The sequence below is a fragment of the Crocodylus porosus genome, unplaced genomic scaffold (assembly GCF_001723895.1).
Source record: "Crocodylus porosus isolate Cpor-Errol unplaced genomic scaffold, CroPor_comp1, whole genome shotgun sequence".
Taxonomy (NCBI): Eukaryota; Metazoa; Chordata; order Crocodylia; family Crocodylidae; genus Crocodylus; species Crocodylus porosus.
In genome coordinates this window covers 11,475,609-11,495,540 of record NW_017728916.1, presented here as the reverse complement: position 1 = coordinate 11,495,540, position 19,932 = coordinate 11,475,609, and the positions used below count along the sequence as shown (strand labels likewise).

Below are 19,932 nucleotides of genomic sequence, written 5' to 3'. Positions count from 1 at the left end.
AACGTCATTATTATCCAAATAATCAAAAAATATTCACTGGAATATTCAACTGCCTTTCTACTGGAAACTCACAGCCTTAATCTAACACTGATCCTCTGTTGTCCTTCATGTAAATATTGATGGGAAGCCAGCCAAAGCCTAGGGAAGTGAGCTTCATCCTGGTGGATGGGAATCTCTCGTGTCAGATACAGTCAGCCTGACTAATGAGACCCACAGCTTGCCAAAACCTACAGCCTTGCTGTCTGTTCCAGCCACTGAATACGCTTAGAAACCCAGTGGCACCAGCCCAGCCGTCTACAGATCCTAGTCAACTATCAATAGCTTAAGTGTAAGTGATTGTTTATGAAGTATGAGTCAAATGTGTTTCCTTTTTCAGTTTTAGGACCTCCAGTATTGTTATTGCCCAAGTAATGTTTGCATGGAATTAATCATATGCATGCCCACAAGGCAAACCATTATGAGAAGCTCTTTGTACTTTTTAGAAATATGTAGCTCTGAACAGCAAAGAGATCTGGAAGAGTTCCCAGCAGAATAGGGTGTTCCCATTACTGAGTAGTAGTTGGGGAATCCTCTGTTTCAGCTGGTCCCTCACCTTCCCTTACCACAACACTGGACCAACATTTCTCCAGACAAGCTGACTGCCATTCCTTCCCTATTTTTTTGGCTTTAACCTCTTGTTTTCCCCTAAAAACAAACAAACAATCTCAGTTTTTCATGCTAGAGGACCCTTTCTGTAGAGAATAACACTATTCAGTGTAAACACTCCAGCCCACATCCTCAATGGCATCCAGTAAGTCCTAGAGGAAGCTGAAGTTGTACAAGACTTTGATCCTCAGTTCAGTTCTATGAATGCTGCTATACACTATGCCAGCTATACACTGTTCCAGTCCTGCTGATCGCGACAGCAGAGGTGTACTCTGACCTTGCCCTCTTTCACTGGTAACACTGAGAACGAGAAAGGTGCGTTCTAGCTCTGTACTACCAAGATAAACCTGCTATGCAAGGGGTAATGCTCATCTGGCTGATTGAACTAGCTTTATACCCTTTTGTCTCCAGGGCAAAGAAAACTGTCAGGGCTGGGAAACTGGCCCATTAAGTTAGGTAGACAATTAGTTTTAACAACTGAATATATGTCCTCATAAATTAATAGCATCGTTTCATATAAAAATACATGTAACAGTATGAGGTCAGCGGTCAACTCTGACACCTCATTACAAATTTAAGGGAAGTTACATTACCCATGAGATACATCTCAAGCTCAATCCTAGTAGTCTAGGTGGAGTGCCTGTCTGACCGCTCAAACATTCACAAAGGCTAAATTAATCCATGTCACACTATAAACCATGGAGCCATGGCAAAGCAACTGAGCAAAGGAAATGGGAAACAGTCCCATGTTCATAATTTGTGTAAATATTCTGTGAGCTTTGTAGTTGTCTAACACAACACACTGATGGCAAAGGGTCCCCATGAGATGTGCACTATACACTGGACTTAAGTCAGACCCCAAATGGTGCTGCTTTCTTAAATCAGTGAAGCACAGGCAAACAACCTGCATTTAATTTGAAGGGAAGCAGGGAACAATTTGCATTTTCCTTTAATGTAAAGGGAAGCAGGGGGCATTATAAGTTTGCACCATCCTGTCTACCACACTGTAATAACTTCTGCTTATTTCTTCTGATGGTGTCAACTGGCACAAAATTACTGAAATAAGTGGGATGACACCAATTCAATGCTGGATCTGGATTGGGCCCTTTTTTCTTTCCTCTCTCAGACTTTTACTATAGAAGACAACAAATACTAGCCAGTCACCAAATCTGTCTCTTGTCACCTCCTGAGAGACGGATGTATTTGTAATGGATTCCAACTAACCTGGTTTCCTAAACAGGAGTTCAACTACCTTAAAAAAATTAGACTCTCTGGAATTCTGAAATTTCTGTAGGTTCCTCCTATCCCTACTTCTGATTCTTCCTCTCATGGCTTCAGATCCATCTGCATCTCACACACACATGCACAGAATTTCACTAACATCATAAAACACATGCTTGATTACTGGTTGGCTGCCACCTTCTTGCACTCCAGATTTTAGAACACATATTCTTAATGGCCAGCATAATGGTCCTAATGAGATGCCTTACTAAAATTTCAAATACAGTAGATCATAAATATACAGCTCAAACTCTACTGAGTGCCATTCAAAAAAGTTACATTTTCCAATGGAGAGCCACCTAGGTAAACGTACAACAGTCTTTGACTCACTCAGCAACTAATGTTACCCCACTGAGCTGTTCAGGGTCCACAGGTGCACCCTTGCAGTAGATGCTAACAATTCTATAACATGCAGCCTTGAAATGTGGCTGTGGTCATCAAGGTGACCTTCTTACTCAACATCTTTTTCCCTGTACGACTTCTGACTGGTTAGTCAAAAGTTCAAGTCCTTGCTCCTGTTAATCATCAAATCCAGTGCAGCTATGGGTGGATAAGGTGGATTTTATTCCACTTTGTGTGGCATTCACAAAACCATCAGCTGAATTCCAGTACAGCAACACTGTCCCAGGTGATAATATGAAAGTGGGCCAAAACCAAACAGAATTTTCAGATCCCAAGCAATCTGCAACACTGACTACTGGGAAGGATGTTGGATAGGAAAATCTTTTTCACTTAGCAAGTCTGACCTATTCTCACAGAGCACTAATAAATATGGTACCTCCAGAAGATTATTCTTCTGAATCACATTGCTAACTAAACCCTTTAAATATCACCATAAAGTTCACCTAAATAGTGTTATTCTCTACAGAAAGGGTCCTCTAGCCTGCCCACCATCATATCCACAGTGCAGCACTTCTGTAAAGGAATGAAACAACACTGATGTGAACTGATTTAATTGTGTACTTTCAAGTACACTTGGCTGAAGGGGGACAGCTGGCTTCATTATATTCAAATTCACCCTAGGCCTGTCCTACAATCCTCACTTAGTCGAGACTCCCAGCAAATAAACACGAGTGTTAATACTGTTGCCTGAAGGGAAGATACAGCACTACTGCATGCTAGGAGCTACAGAACTAGAACACAGTTTGGGAAGCAATTTGCTGTTACTGCTGGTGAATGTTCTGAAACTGTATAAGCTCCTTTGTGCAAGCCTCATTTTCAGCACCACTTCCAAGCAGGCAAACATGGTCCTGCAGTAATTCTGCTTGAGAATCTCTGTGGGGAACTTCCCTCCTGTTTCTTCCCTGTCTGTAGTGCAGATATGTAATACTCTTTGCCTCTGTGTACTCTCATAATTTCAAAAACACTTACACATGCAGCATGCATTAGAATTAAAAAACCATTAAACCTCGGAAAGGAGAAACTTTGACAGGATGCATAATATACTAAGTATAATTAATTAAATTGGATGAGGCACTGGGGGGCTGAAAGAAGAGAGGATGGAGACTGTTCTTGGAAATGGGATGGTAATGTACTAATGTTCTGTGTGCCATTTATTAAGAAACAGACCTGGGTGGATAAATGAGGCTTTGAGTAATTGTAGAAAATGGCACCAGCCAGTTGGGCACCTAAAATACAAGGGAACCGGGTCATAACAAGAAACATAGGCAATTAAAAGTATAGGAAATAATAATGAAGGCAAGAAGGGAAAATAAAGCAGTGAAGGACTTTAACCAGCAAGCTCTTTAAATACAAATGTACACAAAGGCATGAGGACTTCTGCAACAGGCACCAAAAAGTTAATGACAAATGAGGTTAACAATATTTCACACAGCACCTTCTCATCCTTGTCCTCAGGAGTCACAAAAGTAGCAGTATCACAGGAATAGGTATATATTCACCACATTCAGAGAGAGGCAAGGTAGTACCAGCTTAACAACTGCATCCACCAGATAATTGAAGTGATTAGAATTGTTAAAAGTTGACAAAGTACCAAGCCCAGATTAATTACACCTCCAGATTATAAAGGCAGGAGCACAGCAAATAAGAAAGCCTTTAGCAACAATTTCTGAGAGCTCACCAAGTGCTGGGGTAGCAATAAGAAACTACAGGGTTGCTCATTTACTTGCCATCTTGAAAGTCAGATAAAAAAAGAAGGTCCAGGAAATGAGACCTGTAAAACTGCTCTCATCAGTTGTCAGGTTGTGGGAAGGAAGATACTGGAAACACTAAATGACAGGATTGCTAAACGTTTGGAATATACATACGATTCAGTGAAAGGAAGCCTTGTGAGTTCAGAATGGAAAGAGAAATTTTAGTTTGGGGAGGAATCTTCCTAACTGGTCTAAGAACAGCATTTCTTAACTTTTGGGTCACGACCCAAAAGTGGGTCACAAGAATATACAAAAGGATTGTGAACAAACTTTAGAAATGGATTCTCCTCTAAAGGAGAAAAAATACAGGAAACCGCAGGTTTTCCCTTGCAGGTTGGCAGTTTCAGCCTGCAAGGGGCTGTTTGGGGTTCCCCCCCCTCCATGCCCCACACACACCTAGTCACTGCCCAACACACTGGCGAGCTGGGGCCTAGGGACAGAAGGCACTGGGTCAGAAGTAAGGGACACTGGGTTGGGACTGGCCAATGTTTACAAATGGGTCCTGGTACAAGAGAGATCGAGAACCACTGGTCTAGAACATGGTTACCTGAAAAACTGTTCATCTCTGAGCAACCCTTCATGGCAGTTAACAGAGGCTGAGATAAAATTTTCCTCCACTGACCCACTCTACCTTACAAAGTATTCTGAAAAGAAAAAAAAAAAAAATCAATCATTTGTTTAAATATGTAAAATTTAAATCTGGTAAAACACATAAGATCATGTAATCTGACCCACTGTATGACACAGGACATAGAACTTCACGTGATGACTCTAGTGTACAGCCTCATTACTGTACGATGGAGTGCGGCACATCAGGAAAGCATCCAAACTTCATTTAAAAGTGCTGGAGAATTTATCGCATCCCTTGAGAATCTGTTCCAATGGTTAAATATCATCAGTATTTTAAAATTTGTGCCTCATTTATATTTAGATTTTTTTCTGAGTTCAACTTCTAGTACCTAGAGCAGGGATAGGCAACGTTTTTTAGCTGGAGTGCTGAAAAACCCACAATGCCTACCTTGCAAGGTGCCAGAGTGCTGGCATACCAGAAAAACAAAATGAAGGCAGGGGGTACATGGCAGGATGCCCTGCTTGTGCCTTTGCCCAAAGCCCCTCCCTGCCCCTCAGCTCTGCTCATACCCCTGCTGCCCCTTAGCCCCCAGCCCAGCCTCCATGGCTATCAGCAGCTACCCAGAACCTGGACCAGCTACAGCCAGGAGGCTGCAAACAGCTGCTGCCTCCCTGCCACAGCTGTGGCTCTAGCTGTCTCCCAGACCCAGCCTCTGGGGAAGCAGCAGATACCGGCGATACTCCCCGCTGTGCTGCCCTCACACATGCTGCACTCCCGGCCTTGCTGCCCTCCCAAACGCAGCGTGTGCAACCCAGAGTGGCAGCACACAGAAGGGCTGCACAGGAAAGCTGCCTGCTGCTGCAAGCTCCACACTGCCCAGGTCACACTTCCCCCATGTGCATGGGAGCACCGTGGGCAGTACACAGGATTGAGCCCCTCACTTTCTGCAGCCCCTGCTGTGGCCTGTCACGCCAGGTTTCACACATTGCTCTGCAGAAGCGGCAGCAAGGGCAGCACAGTGGGGAGCACTGCTGGTATCTGCTGTCTCCCTGGAGCCTAGGGCTGGATCTGGAGCTATGGCCAGGGCTGGGAGGCAGCCGCTGTCTGTAGCCTCCTGGCTGTGGCTGGCCCAGGATCTGGGTACCTGCTGATAGCCACGGAGCCCAGGCTGCTTGCAGCAGGCCTTCCATCCTCCCAGCTGGCTGTTAGGAGCAGCCCAGGCTCCGTAACTAATCAGCAGCTACCAGTAACATGGGCCGGCTGCAGCCGGGAGGCTGCAAACAACTGCTGCCTCCCTGCCCCGGCCCTGGCGGTCTCCCGGCCCTGGGATCCAGGAAGCCAGCAGGTGCCGGCACTGCACCCGTTGGGGCCAGGGCCATGGGCAACATGGGGCTGGGGCCAGAGCCCACTTGCAGCTTGGGGCTGTGGGGCCAGGGCCACCCAGCAGCATGGGGCTGAAGCTGGGGCCCATGGGCAACAGAGGGCTGGGGCCTGGCCGTGGGCAGCATGGGGCTGCAGCTGGAGCTGGGGCCAGGGCCTGCTGGCAGCATGGGGCTGCAGCCAGGCTGTCACTAGCGCCGGGATAGGGCCGGTGGCAGCACTGGACTGAGGCCAGGGCTGGGGCCGTGCAGGGCTAGGGCCTATGGGGGTGGTGGTGCCGGGTGGCGCTGGACCCACTGGCAGCTCATGGCTGGGGCCTTCAGCAGCACTGGGATGGGGCTGGGTCCCACGCAGGTCCACAGCCCTGGCCCTGGCCCCATTGTGACGCTGCCAACAGCCCCAACCTGGCAGTGGCACTGTGCTGGGGCCCATGGTGGTGGTGAGGGCTGGGGCCAGGCCTGCCGGCAGCTGACACAACTGCCGCAGCTGGGGCCTGGGCCTGCGCAGGCCCAAGCTGGCTGCCAGTGCTGTCAGCAGCACTGGGGCCTGCACAGGCCCTTGCCTCATCCTGATGCTGCCGACAGCCCAGGCCCAGCAGCAGCACTGGGCTGGGCTGGACTCGGCTGGGCTGGGCAGTGGAGGTGAAGGTGATGGGCAGGACCTGGCCTAGTGGCAACACATGGCTGTGGCTGGGCCCACCAGCAGCACCAGAATGGGACCTTGGCCTCATCCCAATGGTGCCGGCAGTGCCAGGATGGAGCCAGGGCCCCAACCTCATCCCAGCACTGCTGATGGCCAATTGCCTACGGCCCTGGCCTGTTGGCGGCAGTGGTGTCGACCGGGCCCGCTGGCAGCATATGGCCGGGGCCATCTGTAGTGCCAGGATGGGGCCAGAGCCCGTGCAGGTCCACGGTCCCAGCCCTGGTCCCATCCCTGGTGTTGGCACTGGGCCAGGGCCTGCAGCGGCAATGGTGCCAGCTGGGGCCAGGCCCACTGGCAGCACGTGGCTGGCCCTGGGGCCCGCAGCAGCAGTGGTACTGGCTGAGGCCTGCCAGCGACACATGGCCAGCAGCGCGGGGTTGGGGCTAGAGGCTCTTGCCTGGCTGGGGCTGCCAGTGTTCCAGGGCTGGGGTCCAGCGGTGGCAAGGGTCAGCAGCAGCACAGGGCTGTTCGCAGGCAGCCATGTCCTGCTCAATCTGGGCATGCCTCTTCCTGCCCTTTGGGGTGGGAAGCAGCCCACGTGCCAATAAAAACCATGTCGCATGCCACATTTGGCATGCATGCCATAGGTTGCCGGCCCCTGACCTAGAGCTTGGTTATGCCTTGTCCACTAATTATCTTCTTTCTCTGTGGACACTTAAATGATAGGACTGTGCAAGGCTTTGGTCACTGATTCGATTCGGAGGAGATTTGGCCCGATTCAGCAGCTGAATCTCTGAATTCAAACTGAATCAGGAAACCTATTAATCTCTCCAAATTGAATCGGAAGCCTTCGATTTGATCGGAGAGATTCAACAATTCAGCCACAGACAGCTTTATATGGGGGTTTTTGCGTACCTTGTGGTACCATGCACAGCTTGGTGGGACAGATGGACTGCCCCATGGGAGCACAGGTGGTCCCCTATGTGCTCGGCAGTGGACCCAGAAGTGGACCAGAAGTACTTCCGGTCCACTTCTGGGTCTGCCGCAGAGCATGCGGGGGACCCCCCTAGCCCCCGACTCAGCAACTGATGCCTCCTGAGTCCAGGGGGGCACCTGGGGTCCCCTGCGGCCAACTGCTAAGAGCAGGAGTGCAGGGGGGGTCCCCCACACACTCTGCAGTGGCCCCAGAAGTGGACCGGAAGTACCCATGGGATGCTCCATCTGCCCCACCATCTCAGCATTCATGAGCTTCAAGGTACGCAGAAAAAATATATAAAGCTGTGTCTATGGCCAAATTGCCGATTCTCTGAATCAGAATCAAATCTTCAGATTCAGATTTGGCCGAATCAAATCAGGACAGTGATCCAAATCAGCTAATAGAATCACTGTCCCCTGAATCGGGCCAAATCCAAATCAAATACTGCCCCTTCGCACAACCCTATTAAATGGACTTGGGCTATACTGTGCCAATGGGGACAGCAAACTTCAGAGTCAGAGTATCAGAGAACACTCTGTTTCCACCCTTCCTAAATTCAGATCTAGGACCATCAACAGGAGCACTCTGGCTGATACCACGTATGATTCAAGGCTTATAGCTGTGATGTCCAGAGATCTAATACAAATCCAGTAATGACAGAGGGAAGACTCCCATTTTTTTAGTGGGCTTTGGATCGGATCCCATGTCTCCAAAGCAGTGAAGAACCAAATACACACTATTTCATAGAGCAAAGTCTTTACTTTTACCCAGAAACTTCTGTTATGCGTTTCTTCTGCAGAAAACAGGGCACATTCAGATGAGATCCCTCCTCACTTACGGAACTTTTCTTCCGATTATTTCCCAGTCTGAAAGCCTTCAGGGCACAGTGGAAGGTACCTCTGTTCAGTGAGGCTGTTGCCTATATGTTCCAATATCAATGTAACAAGATCTACCAGGTCATGAAAAAAGAGCTTAGACTGAAGTAGCAGAGGTCATTTGATTACTGTGCATATGTGGAATTGTTCAGTTTAATTTCATATTTGATATAATATTGTATATTAACATGAAGGTCCCAGATGCTACAGTGATAAATATAATAATCTGTGTATAAATACCCACATAAATGAATATGTTCATACCTAAGGAGATGCAGATGGAAAATGAAATAAGGACAAAATTTCTTGATTTCAAAGCATTTGATGCAGCTTTCTACCACAACAAAGTGTTTTGCCAGACAACTGAAGGGGACAGTTACTGGCACAGACCAAACATTTCTTGTGAGACAGGAAAGAGTGTCCATAAAATGATATAGCTCAAAATGGAAAAAAAGTCAGAAATGAAGTAGAACAAGCTTTAGTACAGGGCCCTCTTTGTTTACCTTTTCGTAAATGGGTTTTATGTTGGCTTCCTGGTTACTTGTGTTAATGGCAACCTTGGAGTGCAACAAAACTTTGGAACAAGACAAATAAACTCAATTTCTCTGAATAATTTAGACAGGTGTGATAACATGCATCCCTTGGGATTCAAAGAGAAAAGCTGTATCATAAAGAGGATCTGTAAATCAATGAGTCTAAAGTATCTAAAACCATCAAAGAATCAGCTCAAAGAAAGTGCATGTCAGAACAAATTCAGAACACAAGGGTATTACAAGATAAGTTTTTACAGCCTTGCATCTCCTCATAAGAAGTCTTCTGAGGTGCTTAGTTTAAGAAAACCAGTAAGATGGTTTGTGCCATGGAGATGCACATGAAGCATCAAGAAGAGACGCACCTTACTTCACTTAAGATGTTCTGGGTAACTGTTAGTGTCACAAGTAACTCAGCAGGTAAACTCAAAGAATGAAAAGTAGAAAACAAATGAAAGTCCAATATATATTAAATGCCTGATACCAGAGACACACCTGGGTACTAGCAAACATTCCCCAAAGCTATTTATACACTCCAGTAATTTACCTAGCACTTTAAGTAATACTTCTGACTCCCTAACCTTTTCTGATTTACTGATATATTAGGTTTCAGCTTTAGTCTTCTAGCCAAATTCTCCTTTTCCAAACTGGAGAAGTCCCTTTTATAGCTCCTTACAGATCTGTATCCGTTGACCTACAAGCAACTGATTTGAATTGAGAAATACACTTCTTTTGTATTATGAATCACAGTGCTCCTCCACTTGTTTGGAACTGATTTGAGTATTGAAACAGTTAACTGGAGGGAGTGTTGAAGTGAGTGAACAGACAACGTCGCACCCTCCATTCCAGGCATGCCTTTATATCCATACAGGTGAAAAGCAGTGACACCAGCACAAATTAAAGCAGAAAAAAGGTCAGATTTTTAAGTTACTTCCCATCCTAATATAAACATTAGAGTAGTGTTATGCACTGCTATCAACAAATGCAATTTGAAGCAGGATGCCTGGATCTTTGCAGAAATCTTCATGAAATCTCTACTTTCTGCAATTAGGCTTGAATTTTCAAAGGAGTCAGGAGAAGTCAACTACCCAGCTCTTTTTTGGACCTGAATTGGATTTTAGAACCTAAATCCCTTAGGCTTATCTGAAAAATTTCAAACCATGACCTTTATTGCTATTATTTTACACATAACTGCAAATAAACCAATGTGCCCTTTACATTTCCAGCTGCAAAATCTAAGTAACACAAAGGAGTTCTTCTGATTAGCAAGCATTTCACCAATTTACAGGTCTTCCATACAGACAGGGCTTTTTCTTCCAAAGATGCTGAAGGCCCTCAACTTCCATTAATTGGAAACACAGGATTAAGCCAAAGGTCTCCTACACTGTCATCCACTTTGGTATTTTGACTGTAACCCCATAACACTCACTCCCAACATCTACAAACCTGCACCAAAATTGGGTCCCCATTATGCTAAACAATATACAAATACCTGTGTGAGATACCTACGTGCCAAACAAACAAAAAGAAAATGAAGGTGTACCAGGAGGGGATGTGACTTAGAATCATAAAAAAATAAGGTTGGAAGGGACCTTAGGAGATCATCTAGTCCAACCACCTGCTCAAAGCAGGACCATCCTCAACTAGATCATCCCAGCCAAGGCTTTGTCTGGCCGGGTCTTTAAAAGCCTCCACGGATGGAGACTCCACAACCTCTCTGGGTAGCCCGTTCCAGTGCTTCACCACCCTCCTAATGAAAAGGTTTTTCCTAATATCCAACCTAAACTTCCCTTGCTGCAAAGACAAAGAAATCAGTGACAGATTTATTGATTTCCAGTCCACTGAACCAATAACCAAAATACCCACAGTATTCACACAGGTAGCGAGGGCAACAGAAAATATTCATGACTGACAGCAAGTAAAGATTGCAGAAGCCTTTAGTAATTCTGTGACCTGTTTAAAAATATCTATCATATAATCATATATGCTCTGTGTAGGATATAAAATCTAAGACTCCCAGTTCAGTGCCAGCATGTTCCTTAAGACAGAGAAAAACTTTAAGTTTCATTTTCTTTGTAGTGTCAATTATTCTGAGGTTCTGACTTATGAATTATTACATAAATCTTTTACTAAAACAGCTTAAGTATAAGCTCATTGCTATAGTGACTTTAACAGCTGGCTTCTGGTAAACTGCAATATTTTAGACATACGTAACATTTCGAAAAACTATAAACTTGTATTAGTTTTGATCCAACACTGCGGTCTTCCCTAAAATATTTTTCATTGCATAAATGTTTTAGTTTTAAAGATAGCTGAACCAAGCAGTCTATGATTTGTCTTTACAACACCCACAGGGTTTACTGTACTGATCTGGCCATAGGTGAAAAGAAAAAGCAACTAATTTACACCAAACTGACCGTGGCAATGTTTAATGGACTGAGAAGTTGTTATGGCCATGGAGTCACTTCAGCTGCTGACGGCTGCTGTGGTCAGACAACAATTAGCTGTCGGGTATTCAACATTTTTTCAAGGTAGCCGTAAGTAAGCTTGTGTGGTTATGACACTATAATAGGTGACTTTTTAAAGAGTTACTGTTGCTATCCTTATACCGAGCCTGTCCTGTTCTGTATCAGAATTATACACAGAGCTTGTTGGTGCAATATTACGGTAAACCCAAAATTTCTCTAACTTGATAGTGACTGGCTTGTAAATAGAACCCTGTGTTCTTTAAGTAGCAGCATTAATATAAGTCATGTACTGAAAGTCAGGAGAAGCAGAGGGTCACTGCCACTGTTCATCGTCATTATTCCTTTAATAAAGGGCCCTGTACTTTACAGCAGCAACAAAATTGATGTGGGTTGCCATGGTAAGTACACATTTTCTTATTTGGTGACATAATAGATAGCTTTGTATAATTCATTGATATCAAAGTGACTCCTCACCTGAAAAGCATGTCACTCACATAACTAAGTCACCTGTTCTTTAGGCAATCTGGCAGTTTTAATTAAAATGAATTTTTACAATCTCTCCAATGAAACACTTAGAGCTGCTGTACCACCAGAATCTGGAGATATCTGCAAATTATACAGGCTCCAATGACATCTTTTTTTGCTGTTTTAATTACAGTAACATTACAGCATTAATCATCTGAGCCTCCGTTAAAAAGCAGCACAGTCATCCTTGATCATAATTAAAGGGAAAGGCCAGGCAAACAGGGGCTTTGCAGTTTATCATATTTCCTTTGAAAAATGTATTTCAACTTAAAGATCCACAAATGATAGTTTTATTTGGCTCTAATTAGTGTCATGAAGGAAACACCAAAAGGTTAATAAGAGACAGCTAGTTTGTAATCCAAGTTTCCTGGTGCCAGCCCCAACAGTTCAGTCTGTTTTCAGACTCAGTAGCTATGTAGATTGATTACAGTCTGAGATCAGGAAGTGCTCATTTGCTGTGTTAGCAGAAGGTTAGTTTTTATTCACACACCTACCCTACTGCTAAACAGGGGTGTGAGAAATGGGCCGTATTCAATTCAGATTCTTATTCAGCCCGAATCAAAGACGGTGCTTCAGTTAGTTGATTCAGATCACTGTCCCTGATTTGATCAACCAAATCTGAATCTGAAGATTCCATGCTGATTCAGAGAATCAATGATTTGGACATAGACACAGCTTTAAATGTTTTTTCTATATTCCAAGGTACCGAGCGCAGCTCATGAACAGTGTGATGGTGGGGCAATGAAGCATCCCACACAAACATGGGGGGGCCCCCACGTGCTCGGTGGCAAACCCAGAAGTAGACCAGAACTACTTCCAGTCCACTTCTGAGTCCACCGACAAATGCACAGGGGGCCCCCCTGCACTCCTCCAGCTTGGCAACCCTGGGTGCCCCCCCAGACCCAGGAGGTACCAGTCACTGAGTCAGGGGGGTGCAGGGGAACCCCCAGCATGCTCCCCAGCAGACCCAGAAGTGAACTGGGAGTACTTCTGGTCCACTTCCAGATCTGCTACAGAGTGCACTGGGACCTCCCCACACTTCTGTAGGATGCTCCATCCGCCCCACCATCACAGCATTCACAACCTGCCTGGTACCTTGAGGTTTGTAGAAAAAACATTTAAAACTGTGTCTATGTCCAAATCTTCGAATCTTTCCGAATCTCTCCGAATTGATTTGGAGAAATTAAAAGGTCTCCTCGTTTGATTCATATTTGGAGATTCAGCCACTGAATCAGGCCAAATCTATCCCAAATTGAATCAGGGGCTGAAGCTTTGCACAACCCTACTGCTAAATATGAAATTGATTATTTTAACCATTAGCAGGTTCAATTACTTTAAAGGACCAAAGGAGTTAATACTGTTCTTAGAAGTGACTGGTAAAGGGGGGTGGTGAACGGGCATCTGTTCTTTGTAGCTCAGTTATGATGCAAAAAGAAGTCACAAAAATTTTTAAGTTAGTCATCTTGGAAATTTCAGAAGTACCAACAATTGTCTTTGTTGTTTTTGCCTTCAAAGGATGCATGAGAGAGCAAGAGAAATAGATCGGAGGCTTCCTCAGCTTCTATGTGAACTTTCACAAAGAGATCTTGCCTTCAAAATGTTTGCTCAGGATTTGAATTTTAAACAGTAAATATGTATTAACAAAACCAAAAGCAAACCAAAAAGTTTAAACCATCTGAAAAAAAATGTATTTCCTCTCTCCATTAAGGTCCATTTCCTTTACAGCTCCCATTCATCATTTGCAAGTTCTCCAGAGAGTCATTCAGGGGGGAAAAAAAAATGGGGCAGACCAGACCTAAATTTCTCATTTGAAAAACAAAAGAAAAAAAGGCTAATTAAGAGATCTCACAAACTTTCAGGGGGTAGTCATGCACACATCACGAAAGAGTGAAAAGGTAAAGCTGAATTTTCCTTTGGCAGTTGACTTTAAAAGAAGAACATTGCCAAAAGGTTCATACCTGGGAGCTACTTTCTACACTTACAGGGAAACAGGCATGGTCTTCTATTAGAATGATATGTATGACCTCAGACTGCAGTTGATTTACATCAAGGTAAGAGACATTCTAAGAGTTTTCTTTCCTACAAGGAGTCTGAAAGCCAAGAAAAAATGCCCCAAAAGTCAGGGACACACACCTGTCATGCAGAAAAAGGAGGTTACAATAATGTTACAATACTGTTTAGTATTACCTGTCTTGCCTTAAAAATCTGATTTACTCTTATTTATTTCTGTAGCTATTATTTCCAAACTTCCACTGTTCCACCTAACTTCATCTTCCAGCCCAGGCTTTCCCAAATGCTACGAAACCTACTAACCTAAGAAAGTAATAAGGCCAAAGATTCACCACTGCCTGAAAATTTCTCTGTTATCTCTAAGATTCTCTAGTGCCTGCTCATTCTTTTCACTACTACTAAGATGGCTAAAAACCCACCCAAACTTAATGGCACACTGGACTAGTGCAATTAAGATGCATTGGTTTTTCTAACCAGCAGCACACCAGGAAACAATGTGGTTAATATCACATCTGGCCACCTCTGACTCAACAGTCCAAATGATCAGGTACTCATTTACAGCCGAGTCATTTGGAGGCAATCTTTAGCATAAGCTCTGAGCAGGATGCGAACTCCCATCCCCAGAACCACAGCAAGATTTCTGCTGTACAACCTGGCCACAGAACCCCTCACCACTTAGATGGGCTGCCTCTCAGTTTCATATATGGACTGAACAACCTGGTCCTGACACCCTGGCAGGTCAGGTAAGTGCCATCTTGTATTACCAACTCCCTGGTCTGCTCAGCATAAAGCAGTAAAGTAGTAGTTAAGCACTTTCCACTCTAGAGAGTGGGATACTAAGGAGAACAGGCACTGGGTGAGGGGAGGCACAGATAATTTTCCAGTATATACAAAAATACCATTTATCATCATACCAACTATTCACAACACACTCCAGCCCCTCTCTGTACTGCTTCCATGAGACGCATCAAAGGCTAACTAACCCTGGTTTAAATGCTCAACATGCAATCATTGAGAGGTACTGGAAAAACAAGAAAAACCAACACTTTCTCTTCTTATCTAAAATTCAGCTTGCTCACTTTTTTACCAAATCTTTCTTCTAGGCTTCATAATTCATTCAAAAGCTGGACAGCCCTCCTCAGTGCTAGCCAAAGAACTGCATTTATGGCTCTACCACTGAGCTTATATCTAACATGTTTCACTAAATGGTCTATGTAATTCATAAATCAAAACTTCTATAATAATTGATGCTACATACTAAAGAACAGTTACAGCTTTTATCTGACTTAAGGGATATGCTGCCACTCAACTGGCAGGCTTAGATTTTATTACTTATACAGCATATATGAATATAAGATAGCAGATAGTTTTAAAACAGGTCACAGAATTATTAAAAACTTTCATGGTAATGTAGCTGCATCTTCACTTCCAAAGTCCTGGAATATATCATCAAGTATTTACATGGGTACAAGAGTAAAAATTACCACATGAACTTTTGCACTGTAAAAAGGAGTCACTGGTATAAAGTTGAAGGGTGGAAGCAGTGCCCTCAGAATCAACATATTATGACACCTATGTTTTCCTCCAGTTAATATAACATTAGTCATGCTGCTTAATGTACAACTGGAAGGTAAGTCAGATACTATGGAGATGCGGATGGCATAAGAACGTGCACAGAATAGAATACAATAACCCCGACCCAGCAAACATTCATGCAAGTGAGTAACTTTATTCTCATGAACAGTCTTAGTGAAGAAAATGGACTTAATTCAGACTTGTACTAGTCGCCTTTATACACCACTCTAGTAACGTAAAAGGACATTAAAGTGGGGAAAAAATTGAATTCATATCCAAAGGCCGCTTCACAATGCCACCAGAAATGAGAATCAGGATAAAATAAACTCCCCACATGAGCAAAGTTACTCAAGTGTGTAAATGCCTAAAGGATCAAATCTATAAAGATGACATTTTATACCAATCTTTGCTGATGATCCGCTTCCAATAAAGTAAAAGTGGTGCTTTTAGAATCAGTTCTCTAAAGAGACACATCACTGACATAAAGTGTTGATCAAAACCTCTCAACCCTGACTGTAAAGCTTTTTGTTATATTATTGCTGTGGTAGTTATTTCTTCCACTAGCATTGTATGATGTATGTGTTTGTTATTTTCATATTTTTCCCCTCAGATTCTATTTTTATCTAAAACAATGAATCATTGCTTCTTTTTGGCCAAGCATTACCTCCTACAGCAGATGCTAAAAATATTGACCACCACTGGGAATTAAGATAAGTTTGAAGTCTTTATTACTGCTAACGTTTTAAATAAATATTTGAAGCAGTCACTTACACTTTTGTTTCTGAATTAGCAAGTGTTTCTGAGGCTTACATTTTTAGAGTACAAGCATACTGCTGGATCAAGGTAAGGTGAGAAAGGGTAACAGAAGAGATCTAAACATTTCTCTATACATCTATATACATACACACACACAGAAAACTAATTAAAGTTTTGTACCTGATATGTTTGCAAGAGGACAAAAGCTTTAAAAGAGAGAGAGAGACTCAGTACAAGTAAAACCAACTACATGAATTACAAAACAGTATATCTAGCCTCAAAGATGCTAATCGGGTCCTGAGGGATCTAATCAACCTCTTTGTTGAAGTAAAGATAAAACTTTTTGACAGCAAATACTATTCTGATAAAACGGAATTTTCAATTACTCTATGAACATCTGGTCCTTGCTACCATTTATGGAGCAAAGCACCACAATGCTTTGCAATGTCAGAAAATATTCCACACCAAGTATTTCCCACTATGCTGACAGACCAGCCGTAGGAATGTACATTAGGAAGTTTCAAGCCAAAAAAAGAACTTTCTGACACTACTGTTGTAATCTGGCATTGTTTGATTGAAGACTTTTCTGCACTGGTGTGCTAACTCAAATGTGAATGATATCAGTGGAGATCACAATTTCCAGTGGTATTTGATTTTGATAAGAGGTTAATATCAGAACACTGGTAAAACTGGATCGATGCAATAGTGAATCAGGCACAGGTAGTGTATGGCTTGCATTCTACAGTAATTTTCATGGTAAACTTGTAACAGCAGTTAGAGTTAACAGGAATCAGATGCTTCAAACCTTCCTTTCACAAACAAACCTGCTATGTGAAAGTTCAGTTGCTGAAATATTTAGTAAACAAATATGTTAAATAATAAACTCACTGTAATGCCCCACACCTCTAGAAATAAACAAGTTATTAAAATGCAGTAGGTAAATTCAGTTGTGAAGGGCAGAGAAATGCGAGTGTGTGTGTTCCTATATGTTCCATTTGGTATCATTTAGCCGGGGAAGAAAAACAATTCAGCATGATAATGAACTCCAAATGAGAGCAATTAAAGCAATCTTTTTAACTGATGAATTTCTAATCAATAATTAGGATCATGAGGTAAAATGGGACTGGGCAAGATTCCGACTTCTAAAATAAGCTAAGTAGCAGATTTGCAGGCAATACTTCCAACCATGTGCTGCTGTTCACGTGAGCTAGACACATGCAACCCTAAAATCTGCCATTCTATATAGGGCATACTTCACCAAGGGGAAGACTAAATCCTACAAGCAGACAGGGGAAACCCTCTTGCCTGCTGGTGGAATTTTGCATATTCAGCACCACTCAACTTCAGAGCCCAAAACTGCACAATTGAAGGGAGACTGTCAAAGATGTCAGCTTACAAATTTCATTTTAGCAAGCAAGAGCAAACAAGAAGGGTTTAACATCCTCAGCTGGTGACCTGAATCCCCTGCAACAGCAAGAAACAGCCAGACCCAAAGATGCTCTGATTCAGCACCACCCCCCCAGCAGCCTCTACTTTCCTGGGAGTCCCCCTGGAACCCAAACAGTACTTAAAGTTGCTCTGTCCTGTGAAATCCTCCAGGATGGAGGGGAGTGATGGAAACTTTGCATAAGCACCTGCAGGTATTCATCCATCCAGCCTCAACTGTCTCCATAGGTAGAAAGCCTTGGAAATCAGGCATCAGACCTGCCTCCTAAGATACACTTATCCTCCTGAGTTTTGTCTATAGGTCTTTATGAAGCTACCTTGCAGAGGAATGAAATCTACCCTCAGGTCGCAGACAACTTACCGGGCCCTTTAGCCACCATAGTTACTGGTCTTGCCTAGAGTTTGTGGTAGGGATCTAATACTCCTTGCATTTAAGTTCAAAACCAAAGGATTCATTGAGTATGAAAGCTGGATCTTTATCTAACACACCCATTCAGGCTAGGATATTTGCAACCAGGCTGGATCTCAGCATCTTGTCACACAGAGGTACAGATCTTCTTCCCATCCAGAATGGCCACTCAGCCTGTACTTTCCTATTGCAAAGGGTAGCAACAGGAGTCCATAGTAGAAGACTAGACCTACAGCAACCAGGGCATTGCTGCAGCTTAGGGACATGTGTCAGAACCGGAGAGATTTTTAAAAAGATAATTTTCTCTATCTCTACTGAAGTCAATGAGAGTTTTGTTACTGATTTTAATGACAAGGCTCTAAGGGAATTCTCAGGGCCTAAGAACCCTGGTTAACAGAATTCAGGAGCCTGTCTCTCCAAGAGCACTAAAAGGGGAGAAGATTAGATCCGATTCCCTCTCTTATTTTGTATAGGAAATAAAATAAATCATTTCCATAGCTGAGGCATGCCTCAGCAACATCACACTAATTCCCCCACTGCAACTAAAAACCCAAGAAGAGAAACTACCCTGCACCTAGCAGCAGATTCTAAATGTTAACATTCTTCTAGTTTAAGCACAATCTTCAGCATTTTGGCAGAAGCTCCTGGTTTTCATGAGCAGCTTCTATATCAAGATGCTACATAGACTGTAAGGGCCTGTACCAACCAAGGTCTATGAATCAGACTCTCAAGAATCAGTTGGGAAACTGTTATTACTGTAACCTGACTACCTTGATTTTCTTCATCATTTTCTGCAGCCCACGATGGATAAATCACCTTAGGAAAATGTTTTTCTCCTGTGCCTTCTCCTTTAGCATCTGCTGCAATAATTGCTATGTTTGTGCTTGTGCTCTTGGTACCACTATTTTATAAACATGCTGATAACCTTCCTGGCAGGTTCCCTTTCATTCCTCTAGATAAAACAGACTTCTGATAAGCTGGTCTGCCTTTATTCCTGCCCCAGCCTGCCCTCGGGCACAACATGTTCCAGTTGATGCTACATTCTTCACAGCCCTTTTGACCAGAAAAAGGGATTTCTTCAGTCACCTAGAATTTGGCTTCTCCCCTCTGTGCTCAGGTAAGCTTCTAGAGTCATATTTCTTGTCTGATTAAGAGATATGGTTAATGCAGCTGCACAAAATCAAGAGCAAAGCAAGATGCTTATGGCTCTAGGGCTGCAAACAGACATTGCCCTTGTTGCAGCAGAATTTCTTTTATGGTGGCACAAAACATGAGCGAACAGAATGTCCTTGTTCTCTGTCATGCCCCAAATGCCCCGAAAGGTTTGCAGAACAATTCCTGGTAATGGTTTGTCACATCTTATTGCAGAGATGCCTGCAATCTCCATCCGCCCTAGGTAGGAAATTCTTGGGTACACGTTTTGCACTGCCAAGCATGGGAACCCCCTGGGGGTTCATATTGCAAACATGGAGTATAGACCCCATGAGGTTCCCTGGGTTGGGACCAGGCACGCACAGCCACTGTTCCACAGGATCAGGCTCCTGAAGCCCTAGAAGTGCTCAGGGCCTTATCCTGTGTGACAGTGGCCCCAAGTGACATCTGTACCTACCAATGATAGATGATCCCATGACAAAATGCAGCTTATGTAACACTTAGCTCTTTTTGTTAGGCCTTCAAATCTGAAATGTTC

At 43.6% G+C, this 19,932-nt stretch overlaps 1 protein-coding gene across 3 annotated transcripts in view; it reads right to left on the bottom strand.

Moving 5' to 3' along the window:
• PCDH19 (protocadherin 19) overlaps window positions 1-19,932 on the bottom strand; it is a 109,941-nt gene that overhangs the window by 24,417 nt on the left and 65,592 nt on the right. Inside the window, exon 5 of one of the 3 annotated variants that reach the window (XR_002101375.1) lies at window positions 4,627-4,723. The exons of the other annotated variants lie outside the window; for them this stretch is intronic. The gene's annotated coding sequence lies outside the window, so the exon portion shown is untranslated. The remainder of the gene's footprint in view (window positions 1-4,626; window positions 4,724-19,932) is intronic. 3 annotated transcript variants of the gene reach the window in all.